At 39.7% G+C, this 13,018-nt stretch overlaps 1 protein-coding gene across 13 annotated transcripts in view; it reads left to right on the plus strand.

Moving 5' to 3' along the window:
* Positions 1-13,018, plus strand: part of PIP5K1B (phosphatidylinositol-4-phosphate 5-kinase type 1 beta) — a 1,685,295-nt gene that overhangs the window by 1,285,521 nt on the left and 386,756 nt on the right. The gene's annotated exons all lie outside the window — the stretch shown is intronic.

Consider the following 13,018-nt stretch of genomic DNA (forward strand, 5'->3'; position numbering starts at 1 on the left):
AAACTGTAGCAAATATCAAGCCTTCTGCCATGGCTAAGAAAAGACCTTCTTTTATATAAGAACAAATTACATAAATGGCCCATTAACCAAACATGGAGGAGTTTCTCCTTTATCTAATACAAAGCATTATTTGACTTTTCTTAAGGAAACAGTATTATTTACATCACACAATGATATTATCTTCAAATTGCAACTGATACAATGGCCTATCCTATTGCAATACTTATACATAGATCCATAACTGAATCTTATGTTTCAAAAAATACACCGAACCCACAGACATTGCCAACATCCTAGCTGACAGGTTCAGCACAAACTTCTCCCCCCCCCCCCAAAGGGCAAATAACTATCCCAACTGAGTGCTGCCCCTGACATCTCAGATGCTCAGGTAAGAGCCGCCTCCAAAGCAAAAACACAGCATCAATGGGACCAGATGGTGTCCTACATGAACTCCAAGAAGAGCTAAACCCAAACATAAAACTACTGTTCAATCTCAGCCTTACTACAGGATATGTGCCCAAAGAGTGGCGTACAGCAACAGTGGTCCCTCTCCATAAAGGTGGTGCCTCAACGGATCCTGGAAACTATCCCATAAGCCTGGTTAGCTTGGTCTGCAAAGCTATGGAAAGGATCATCATTGACCTCATAAATAAAGATATTGGGGACCTACAAACACTGGATCCTAGGCAGATCCTGCCTCTTAAACCTGGTTGATTTCTTTGAAACAGTCACCAAGGCCATTGGGAAGGTGGTCAACACAGCCTACCTGGACCTCGCAAAAGCCCTTCTACATGCCCCCCCCCGGCATTATAGATAAGCTCACCAGCTTAAATATAAACCCCTATGTCACTAGATGGATTGCAAACTGGCTCAAGGACAGAACCCACATGGTTAGAATTGCTGGAGCCATGTCAGACTCCAAACCAGTTACAAGTGGTGTCCCACAAGGCTCAGTCCTGGGACCTCTCTTGTTCGGTATATATTTCTCGGAGGTACAGGCCAACACGGAAGGACTGTGGCTGACCAAGTTCGCAGATGACTGCAAACTGGCCATAATTGACTCTCCAGTCGACACAAGCATCCTCCAAAAGGGCCTCATAGAAACAGACAACTGGTGCCAGAGCAATGGCCTCAAGCTAAATGCCAAAAAGTGTATAGTTATCCCTTTGGCAAAACAAAGTGCCCACAAATTACCATATAGGTGGTAATCCATTAAGTACAGAAGAAGTAATTAGGGACCTGGGGACCCAAGTTGATAGCAATCTCTCATTTGACAACCACGTGGCCAAAGTGGTTAGAAAAACATTTTATATAGCCCACCTAATCATGAAGAGATTCACATCTAGATCAGGGGATGTCATCATGCTTCTTTACTCATCCCTCATCAGGCCCATAATTGAGTACAATGTTGGGATGTACCTTACCAGACACCTGCAGCAACTGGAAAGACCCCAAAAGTACCTCACCAAGAGGATCAAACGGCTCAAACAGATGCCATATGCTGCCCGGTTAAAGAAACTCCAGCTCTACTCAGTGGCATACCGCCTGTTCAGAGGCGATCTGTGCCTGACGTATAAAGCCATGTCCAACCCGGAATTAATGGATATGCTGCACCTCAGAAAATCCAAATCCCATCGAAGCCACGCTCGAGAGACTTGAACCTCAGCACTGAAATAAATAGGACATGGACAGATTCATAACCCAGAGGCTCCCTTCACTCTGGAATAAAATCCCAGTCCAGGTTAGGCAGAGTCCCTTATTGACTCTCTTCAAGAGGAATCTTGATGAGTGGATGGGAGATCGTGGGTTTACCTGGTATCACTTCTGTGTCACTGTTAGACAGAGGCACAGTATACTAAAAAGGGCATAGCAAAATAAATTTAAAATGGGTGGTGAAAGCCAAACACATTCTGGCTAGGCTTATAAATGCCCTAGGGCAGATAGCCTAGTATGAACCTATGAACCTATGAACCTATAATCCTATGGAAGCAATGTTAGTTAATATCTCTCCATAAAGAAGGAACAAACAGTTCCAGTAATAATTTTAGACTTGTTGCCATACTATCTCCAATCTCTAAAATACTTGACAAATGTGTATAAAAGCAGTCGTTGCATCAGTTTATAAATAACTATATCTTATCACCCAAACAGCATGGCTTTTGTCCTGGATTTAGCACTGAAACTCCACTTTTATCTTTCTTAAATGAAGGGTCATTCCCCTGCGTCTTTTCTCTTAGACCTGTCCTATTTAAGGTGTTTGATACAGTCTTTCACAGTCTCCTTTTGCAAAGGCTGGCTAATGTGGAACTGGCACACAAAACATTAGAATGATTCAAAAGTTATCTGTCTAATCAACAATAAGCAATAAAATTGCCCCAAGCAGTTTCTACTATTTCTTATTCAATAATATAGGTTTTCCAGAAGGCAGAATACTTTAACCAGTTCTGTTCAGCATCTTTGTAAAAGATATGCATGCCAAGATTCCTAATGCTACTGTAATATAGCATGCGGATGGCACCACTATTATCCGAACTGCTAACTCCATCAGCCAATTGAAGTATTCCACATGGCTTAACCTTCAAATCCTGGTGTATTGGCTTAAAGAATCAAATTTTGTATTAAATTACAGTAAAACTAAAGTACTTGCTCTTAGCTTGGGTGAAATCACAGTCACTTCACAAAATATCATACTAATTGAACAAGTCTTCCATGCCAGACATTTATGCTTATTCATGGATCATAAATTATCCTTCAAGAAATGTATTGACTGTGTAACCTCAAAAACACACAAAACAGTGGGTTTGTTACACATCTCATAATCATACCTAACAGGAAAATCACACCTAAATACAACCCAAGCTTTACTGCTACTACTTACATTGCTTTATACCTCCATTATCCTTACTAAGCTAAGGAAACTTGAAATAATAATTTATAGGTTTCATTGGCAAATACTAGGCTAGCTAACCTTGTTGGCCATTTTAAGCCTATCCAATTCCCCTTTGTAAGAATTCTAACTTATACCTTGTATATGAGAGATAAGCACTTTAACCATTGTACCAACCTGCCACCAGCTTATACCTTTGCGATACTTGATTTCTTTAAAATGGAGCAGTCTATCACCCATTAAGTTCCACATTTATTCTGGTGCTGGGTCTTCTTCCTTTAAGTTGTTATTATGATATGAAGTAAAAGTAACACAGCTGTTGTATTCTTGTTCTGTATGAGTCAGCATTCCTAGCCAATACAGTAGATGTCCTCCAGTTTCTTTGTATACTACAGCTCTTGGATGTGTGTATTGTATATTGTCAAACAACTTTTTTCTGACTTGGTTGGGAACTATTATTTTGAAAGCATTGAACCTTAAGCCTTAGATGGAACTCAGACATTTTTCAGTGTTGCTCTTTGCCTAGTCCATATTTAACATTCATGTGGCACTTCTGTAGTTTAAGTAACAGCTTCTGCAGCTTTGGAGATATCTTGTGCAAAGTCATTCTGAAATTACTGGGCAATGTCTTATGACCTGTTTCCACATTAACTTCTTTACCTTAGACATATTCAAGGAATTTGTCATATCTATATGCAGTTGCTGACAGGTCTTTTTCTATATGAGCTTGTCTCTTCTGTGTATGTGTAAATGTTGTGACCCAGAGCAGCTGACCTTCTGTGTTATAGAGTTGTTGCTACAATAACATTTGACTGGCAATGATTTGCAACACAGTTGGCTTATTCGTATTGCAGTATTTTAACAATGGTGCAACTGTAGCTTTTCTTTTCTTAAGCATTCAAAACTGTTTTCCTGTTCATAAATCCATTTATAGCCTACAAGTTGCTGTAACAGCTTTCTAAATGCCATAATTAGCTCTGTTTAATTTGATGTGGTGCTGTCTTAATCGGTTTAGCAACTAAATATGTCTCTTGTTATGCTTTTCTATTGTTTTCCCCAGCATTAATAGATGTATTATGTCTGCAGCACTTTTCAAGCTTTTAATTACTAGTGCAACAACACTTTGCATGCCTCTGGTGCTGCTGAAATACCACATGGAAGTCTGAGGAATCTAAACATTTTGTAATGGCATGTTAATGTAATATATTTGCAGCTTTCTTCATCTAGCTTTACCAGAATCATTTGTTTTTATCTGGTAATGAAAATAAATTGCCATTTGATATGAGAACACATCCTTAGTTTGTTCAGATCATGTGGTTCAATACAAGTGTGAATTATTTTATTTCTTGCTTTGTAACAGCAACCATACTAGTCACCTTTCTGCTGCTTGTAATTGCTTTTTAATGATACCTATGTGCTCCACTCACATTACTTCATGCTCAGTTCTACTTTTGTGAGCTGCTGGAACTTTTCTGAGGAGATGTTTCACTAACATAGCATCAGGATTTATTTATTATATTCTCCTAACAAACTTCCCTAGCCTGTAACTTAATCAGCACAGTTTTAAAGGATATTGTTGATGTGGCTCTGAACAGTTTCTGAATGTCCCTGTGACTGTACAGATCAATTCTTCACACTCACACTATAAATTAATTTTACCTTTCTTATATTTGCTTAAATCCAATATATTGCTTGTTAATTTTCATCATTTCTTATTAACAGTCTGACTTTGATTTTTGTCTCAATACATCTGATGAATTTTCATAGTCAATATGTAAATCATTTTTAGTTTACTAATGCCATCAAACAGCTCTTTTTCTTGTTTCCTTTCAACAACATGAACATTCATTTGAACACACTTCTGTCCTTCTATACTTCTTTTGAAAATGGTATATTTTACCACAGCTTCTGCCAAATTGATTAAAAGCAGAGGCCCATGCTGCATTCTGTTCTGCTTATAGCCGGATCTAGTACACAAGGCTTGAATTTCATCTGCATCATATTTTTGTGCACATTTGTGTCTTTGTTTCTCAGTGTTAACTACAACACTGTTTTCTCATGTTATTTCTCACTTTTGACTTTTTAATTGTCTCAAATGTTATCTGACACACTTCCATATCTTCACTCAATTCAGTTAAATGTTTACTTGTAATTTCTGTAGCCCGGTATATGCCAGCAGTTTTAATAAGGTCATGTCTGATGCTCTTACTGACCCTTGTTTGATCTTTCTCATACTATGGAATATCATCACTTATTAATAAGTCATGCAACTCACCAAATTTATAGTCCTTGGTTCTTTTCTTTAGCTCACTAACATAAGCGTGCGTAGTCGCTACAGGACCTTGTGCCTTGATCTTGGACCTTGAGTAAATGATGAGTTCTTTCCAGGCTTTCCTATAACTGCTGGAATATTGCCATTTTTCTCTTCAAGAAAATTTAAAGTATTAACTACATTCAGGCTTCTTCATCTTACAGGAATATGGCAACCTGTATAATCAATTTCTAGATTCACAAATTGTCATTTTCCACTAAATTCTCAATAATCTGTAAGTTGCAGTTGGATCATTTGTGTAAGTATAAGTTATGTTTCTGTACTTGCAAAATGTATAAATTCTAGAACACTAATATATTTTTCACATATGTAGCTGTATTCCTTCAGTGCTGCAGAAGTTCCTTCACCTTTATACCATATCACATCTGAATGATTGTCAATGTGCTCTGTAAACAACACAGACACTGCATATGAATGCCTAGCATCCACAAGGAGTTTTTTTTTTATATATATACAGGCTTCTTGAAGGAATGTGCACTGCACTACAGGCAGCTCTCTGTAGCTGGCTATTAACATATTTAAATATATATATATATATATATATATATATATATATATATATGTATGTATATATATATATATATATATATATATATATATATATATATATATATCACATATTTAAATATAAATGTGTATGTACAAATATATATATATATATATATATATATATATATATGTACATATATATATATGTGTACAGATATATATATATATATATATATATATATATATATATATATGCATGTATGTGTGTGTATATATATATGTATATATATATATATATATATAGCTTCACATCACTCTCAGTTGATCCTACTCACACTCTTGACTGTCCCTCACTCGTACAGTAACAAAGAATTTGTCTTGAAAAAAAAAACAATTTCCCATTTATTTTTTCTTTCAATTATAATCTTCACATGTAGTTGTTTATTTCCTTTCTATTGTTTGCTATTATTGTCTGTATGTCTTGTTTTCTTACTGTAATTAAATATTGTACCTTCTGGAGCTTTTCTCCTCGGGTCTCCACTGAAAAAGGGACATTTTCCCAGTAGGACTAACCTGGTTAACAAATGTCAATAAATAAATATATATATATATATATATATATATATATATATATATAAAACGGAGGCCTCCTTTTATTTACTGGCACTGCCACAAAAGGTAATGACTGACAGGCCAACATCATCCTCAGCTTCATGAGGATTAGTTTATGCATCTACAACCTCCCTTTTGGCGAGGAAGCATGTGACATTCCCCCATTATTCTAAGCCTATTGTAGCTATGTAATTCCACACATTTGTATTGTTAAGCCTTCACTGGGCTCATGCCTACCTAGTCTTAGTATTAGTACATGGCACTGCAGTCAGAGGTCTTCTCCTGGATGTCATTTTCATGGAAATACTCTCCCCCCCCCCCCAAAAGGCAAACTGGCACTGGTCTCTAGTGCCCAGGCTGCTATCCAAGCCCAAGTTTTCTGGGCAGAGTGAGCTTATTCCTCTTTTGTCAGAAAACCCACTTTTTTGCTACACATTTAGGGCTACCCATAGGTTCATAGGTGTGTACTAGGCTAATGGCCCTGGAGCCTTTACAAGCCTAGCCCATAGCATTACCCTGACATTGTGCCACATGACCGTAGTTCTTAGTGCCTCTGTCAAGGACAGTCACTGGAGTGATCCCGGGGGGGATTTTCTATTTCCCATCCACTCATCAAGATTCCCCTTGAAGAGGTCCAGTGAGGTGCTCTGCTTGACATGTATGGGAAGTCTATTCTGTAGCATGGGCAGTCTCTGGATTATGAACCTGCCCCTCCAGCATGTTCTGTTGATTGTGGTAATGAGGTTTAGGTCTCTGGAGCATGTGGTGCGGAGGGATTGGGATTTCTTTAGATGTAGCATTTCTAACAGAGCTGGGTCAGACATGGCTTTGAAAGTCAAGCAGAGATCTCCTCTAAGTAGGCGATATGAGACAGAGAATAGTTGGAGTTTTTTGAGTCTGTCCATATAGGACAAGTGTTTAAGGCCTAGGATCCTCTTTGTGAGGTACTTTTGTGGCCTCTCCAGTTGTTGCAGGTGTCTAGTGAGGTACATGCCAAATGGGGCATTGTACTCAATGACTGGCCTAATGAGGAAACAGTAGAGGGGGACAATGACCAATTTCTTCCTGGATGCAAAACCCTTAGTAATGAGATGTGCCACATAGAAGGACTTTCTGACCACAGTGGCAATGTGGTGGTCAAAAGAGAGGTTGCTGTCAACCTGTGTTCCTAGATCTCTTATAATGCCTTCTGTGTTCAGTGAACTACCGTCGATGTGGTAATTCAAGGGAACTGGGCTTTTCCCAAGGGAGATGACGACACATTTTTGGCATTGAGCTTAAGGCCATGGTTCTGACACCAGTCGTTGTTCTCATTGAGGCCTTTCTGTAGGATGTCAGCATCACCTGGGGAGTTAATAATAGCTCCCAACTTCCAATCATCTGTGAACTTTGTCAGCCAGAGTCCCTTTGCATTGGTCTGGACTTCAGAGAACTAGATACCAAACAGGAGAGAACCCACGACTGAACCCTGTGGGACTCCACTCGTGACTGGTTGGCAGTCTGACTTGGAGTCAGCTACTTTCACACTGTTGGTTCCATCTGTGAGCCAGTTTGCAACCCACCTGGTGATATAGAGGTTGATGCTTAGCTTAGTGAGTTTTTCTATGATTCCTGAGTGGGGAATGGTATCAGAGGCCTTTGCCAGATCAAGGTAGGCTGTATGAACCACCTTGCCTTCATCCACACCTCTGGTAACTGACTCAAAGAAGTCGACCAAGTTGAGCAGGCATGATCTAGCCTTCACAAAACCAAACTGTGTAGGATCCAGAGTTTGGAGATTTCCTATATCCTTGTGTCCACAATGATGCGTTCTATAGCTTTACATATCAGACACATCATGCTAATGGAGTGATAGTTCCCGGAGTCTGTAGTTGCTCCTCCGTTGTGGAGAGGGATGACTGTAGCAGTGCACCATTTGGTAGGGACAAAGCCTGAGTGAGGCTGTGATTGAACAGGGCGCACAGGTGAGATGCCAGTTTACTCTGTAGTTCATGTAGAACACAGCTGTGAATATTGTCAGGTCCCATAGAAGCTGTATTCTTGTACGTGGACAGTGGTGTTTTAACCTGTGCAACAGTAATACTGGGTGGCTGGCAATCTACTTGTATTGTGATTGGTCCTTGGGGGGGTAAAGTTGGCACTGAATCTGTCGGCCAGTATATTGGCAATATCTGTTGGCTCGGTATAGAAGGTACCATTGTGCAGTAGCTCAAAGCAAATCTATGTATTGCCGTGGAAATTCTTTACATAACTATAGAAGGTCTTGTGGTTGTCTTTACTCTCTGCTGGAATTCTGTTTTCATAGCTAGCTTTGGAGGATTTGATGAGGGAGCTCAACCTTTTGTTGAGGCTGATAAGGGAGTTTTTCCAGTCTTGGGACTTCACCTTATTCCACATCAGTTTCCTCCTTCTGTTGTAGAGTTTGTTTATGGCAGGGGACCACCAGATTGGCTTCCTTTTTTTGTTTTTTTTTTTTTGAGGAGAGCGTCTTGGTACTATTGGGTATGGCAAGATCCATGCATTTGTGTACGTGTTCGTACAGTGCATTGGTGTATGATTCGGCGGTCATGCAACTATTCTCCATTTGCATGGGTGCCATGAAGTTAGCCACCTCTGTTTTTAGAGCCCAAAGTTAGCTTTGGAGAAGTTTTTCATGGTGGTTAAATTTGTGGGGAGTGGGGGGGTGGGAGGGATGTGGATTTCCAAGGTGATTAGTTTGTCGTCGGATCTAACCAGGGAGGAGTTGACTATTGGTGTAGAGCAACGGTCACCCATGTTAGTAATGACCAGGTCAAGGATGTTGTTATCTCTAGTGGGGGCAAGAATGAGCTGGTTCAGGGCATTGGAATTAATGAATTCCAGAAAGCGTTGGGCAAGTGTATTGGTACATGAGTAGTTTGCCCAGTTAATGAAGGGGTAGTTGAAGTCACCCAGTGTGAGAGTGTTAGGTTGGATCCTAATATTCTCCAGGGTGCTTAGGAACATGGAGTGTGAGTATTGGGACATGGTTGGGGACCTATAGCAGGCTATGACCTGGATCACTGTCTTACCCAATGTTAGCTGCACCTGAAGTATCTCAGATGTGTTATGTTGAGCTACCAGTCTGGAGGTGTGCGCATCCTTTATGAATATGGAAACACCACCACCTTTGGAACTTCAGTCCAAATTCTGGGACCGAAAGGTGTGGAATGAGGTATAGCCTGGTAGTGCAGGGGTGCTTTTTGCTGCCTTGAACCAGGTTTCTATGACAGCACAAATGTTGATGTTCTCCATTTTAAAGAGTGCTTCGATAATTCTAAAAAAAAAGACTTTAAACATGTTTTACCGTACCTGCTCCTCATGGAAACCATGTGTAAACTCTCTTCAGAATTTTCTCTGTAGAGCACAATTTCACAGTTGTTAGTGGAGGCTGGTATGTGTCTGCTTGTTTCTTTATTTGTTTATTTGTTTATTTATTTAGCTTGTTTGTTTACCAGAGTAGTACACTGATGACGGTAGGCCATTTGCAGGCACAGTCCACACTGTGACTTTTTTACCTACCTGATTTATGAAGGGAGAGTCACAAAAATGCCAAATGTTTGGGCAAGACTTCATTTATTTATTGAGTGTCCTTATTTATAGTTCAGCACAAAATCCAATGTAAAACATCTAAAATGAAGTGTTGCTTAAAAAAACATTCACATATGCATCTGCAGTGCTAAGGGTTTGTAGCACATTTTTTATACCTCCCCCTTAATATATACAACCTAATGGGAGAAATAGGTGTTATTTTTCAACTTCTATCCAAAAAATGTGCTCACATTTGAATCATCGTGTAGATGGTTAATTCCCCAGTCTGCTTTCTTGACAGTATAGCTTACTGTTCACACACTGGCCCTTTCTCTTCTTCTGTCCTGCCAGGCAAAGATTGCTGGTGAGGGAAAAGAGCTGAGTCTGCCACCAGTGCAGGACTGAATTTTCAGTTATGTCCTACCAGTCTCACCTTCTGTGTCTTTAAAACTAGATCCATTATGTGTATGCTTTCATATTTTCATGGCACAGCTAGTGTGATGCACTCCTTGGCAGGTAAATGCTTACTATTTTCCTGTGCTTGAGCCTGGCTCCCAGCTGTTTCTCATGCATCAAGATTCCATCTCACATCCTTTTTTCCAGAATCTGTGATCTGTCATCAGCTTTCACTCCCATCCCTCCGAAGAAGACTCCTCCAGTACCCACCCGCATTAATCAAACCAAATTACTGTAGCTGTTGTCAGGGCTTTGTCTCTCTGCACTTTGAAGCCTGCTGCATTTGTGTCAGGGCTTCATCTCTCTGCACTGTGAAGTCTGCAGCACTTGTGTCAGGGCTTCATCTCTCTGCACTGTGAAGTCTGCTGAATTTGTGACAAGACTTCATCTGTCTGCACCGTGAAGCCTGCTGCACTTGTGTCAGAGTTGCATCTCTCTGCACTGTGAAGCCTGCTGCACTTGTGTCAGTCTTCATTGCTCTCTCTCTCTCTCTCTCTCTCTCTCTCTGTACCATGAAGCCTGCTGCACTTGTGTGAGGGCTTCATCTGTCTGCACCGTGAAGCCTGCTGCACTTGTGTAAGGCTTTGTCGCTCTCTCTCTGCACCATGAAGCCTGCTGCACTTGTGTGAGAGCTTCATCTCTCTACACCATGAAGCCTGCTGCATTTGTGTCAGGGCTTCATCTCTCTACACCATGAAGCCTGCTGCATTTGTGTCAGGGCTTCATCTGTCTGCACCATGAAGCCTGCTGCATTTGTCTGGACTGATTAGAAAAGACCTAATTTTGTTGCCAGTATCAAAAGGTCACTAAATGAATATGATGAAAATGTGGGACAGAATACAGAAAAAATAATAATGTTAACTAGTAAATAAACATGTAACAACGTACATGCTTTTTGCTTTTCTTTCGCAAAACTTGCAGATATGGAACTCCACAGGACTAGTGCTACCTGAAAAGAAATTGCTGGCAGCATTTTCACAAACCATAATCTATGTTATCTGTACATGTAAGCGTGGACATATTAGTGTAAGGTAGGTCTTATTTCGTGAGTGGTCATGAAACAATAATTCAGGACTTAACTTAGTGGACCAGTCAATATGAATATAAGCTATAAGGCTAATCCAACTTGACCACTATAAGTGTTCAGTGAATCTTAATGGAAGAAATATATACAACTACTGTAATTCCATGTATTAATGTATTCCATGTGCACTGCTTAAGAGAAACTTGTATGGACCTAGCATGATGCTTGCTTGAGTTAATGACACAGTAAAATGCCTCTGCCTTCATGTGTGTTTGCAAATCTAGAATCCATATATATTTGCAACATTATGCATTCAGGTATGTGAGCAACTCTTGTATGTTCCTGCACATCTGCAAGCATATATCACTGTGGTAGAGAAGCACAAGTGTATTATGTTTGCTTCACAAACGAAGGTGATAAAATAAGTCCCAGTCTAATGCAAACCTCCTCACACTAGTACCAGCATTTACAATGAAGCACCCGAATCTACAGACTTTAGCTGTGAAAGATGACAGTACCTGTCATCAGCACGCACAAGACCTGCACATGACCATATGATCCGGACTCATGCATTCTTTTAAATGCATTCTTTATGGCGTGATATGTCAGTTTCCATAATTAACATTTGTTGTATTTTATGTCTTGTGCAGATTGTTATTTTCTTGTTTTAGGTTACAGTGGAGTCACACAGTGGTGCATCATTTAGCATTGCTCCCTGACATTTGAGTCAGTCTTTGCATTCCAGGCTGAGGTGCTTTTTCTGTGTTGTATGCATGCCCTCCCTGAGTTTATATGACTTTTCCTTAGGTGCTTCTGTTCCCTACAATATCCGAAAGACAAAGTGTACTTGAATTGATAGTCCTTCAGATTGCAGGTAGCTGTGTGTGCTATGTATATTATTATGATGGATTGACATGCTGTCCAAGCATTGATTTCTCTGTCTCTTGCCCACTGGTTGCCAGGATAGGCTCCAGCTAATCTCTGTACCTGAAATGGGTAAAGGAGGTACTGGATAAAGAAGGAAGGAAGGACGGAATGAAGGAAGGAAGGAAGACTCAACAGGTAGCACACTCACCTTTGGCACTGGAATATCATAATGCTGTAGGTTCCATTCCCACACCAGGTAGTTGGATTCATTTCCAATAATGACACCGCAGTACAGCATAAGGCGTGGTACCTTAATGAGTATGCCATCCTTTGGATGAGACATTAAAACCAAGGCTTCATCTGTCCGAGTTGTTGGTAGCTCATGTGGATATAAAATATCCTATGGCATATATCAAAAAGGTATAGGTTTTTCATTTAAATAAGCAGCACATGCTACTTACATAACTTTGCATTATTTTACAATTTCAGTATTTCCATGACATTTACAGTATTTAGAATATGTACAATATTTATAATAGTTTGAACATATGCATGTGCAGGGATGTAACTCCTTCTTAATCCACCAAAATACAAAGCTTAATTTAATTCATCATTACCCTTCACCCTTTATTCTACAACCAAAATCATACCCTTTCAAAATGTCCACAAGAGTCCATATTTTATTAAACAAAACTGAATTTAATCTTTCATTTTGGATTTCTTATATCACCCAAAACAGTTTTTATCAGTTCTTTTCCTCATGCCAACACATTAGTTCCCATAATATCCATACAAAATCATA

This window comes from Protopterus annectens, chromosome 2.part2, assembly GCF_019279795.1.
Source record: "Protopterus annectens isolate FY-2018-M chromosome 2.part2, PAN1.0, whole genome shotgun sequence".
NCBI classification, from domain to species: domain Eukaryota; kingdom Metazoa; phylum Chordata; order Ceratodontiformes; family Protopteridae; genus Protopterus; species Protopterus annectens.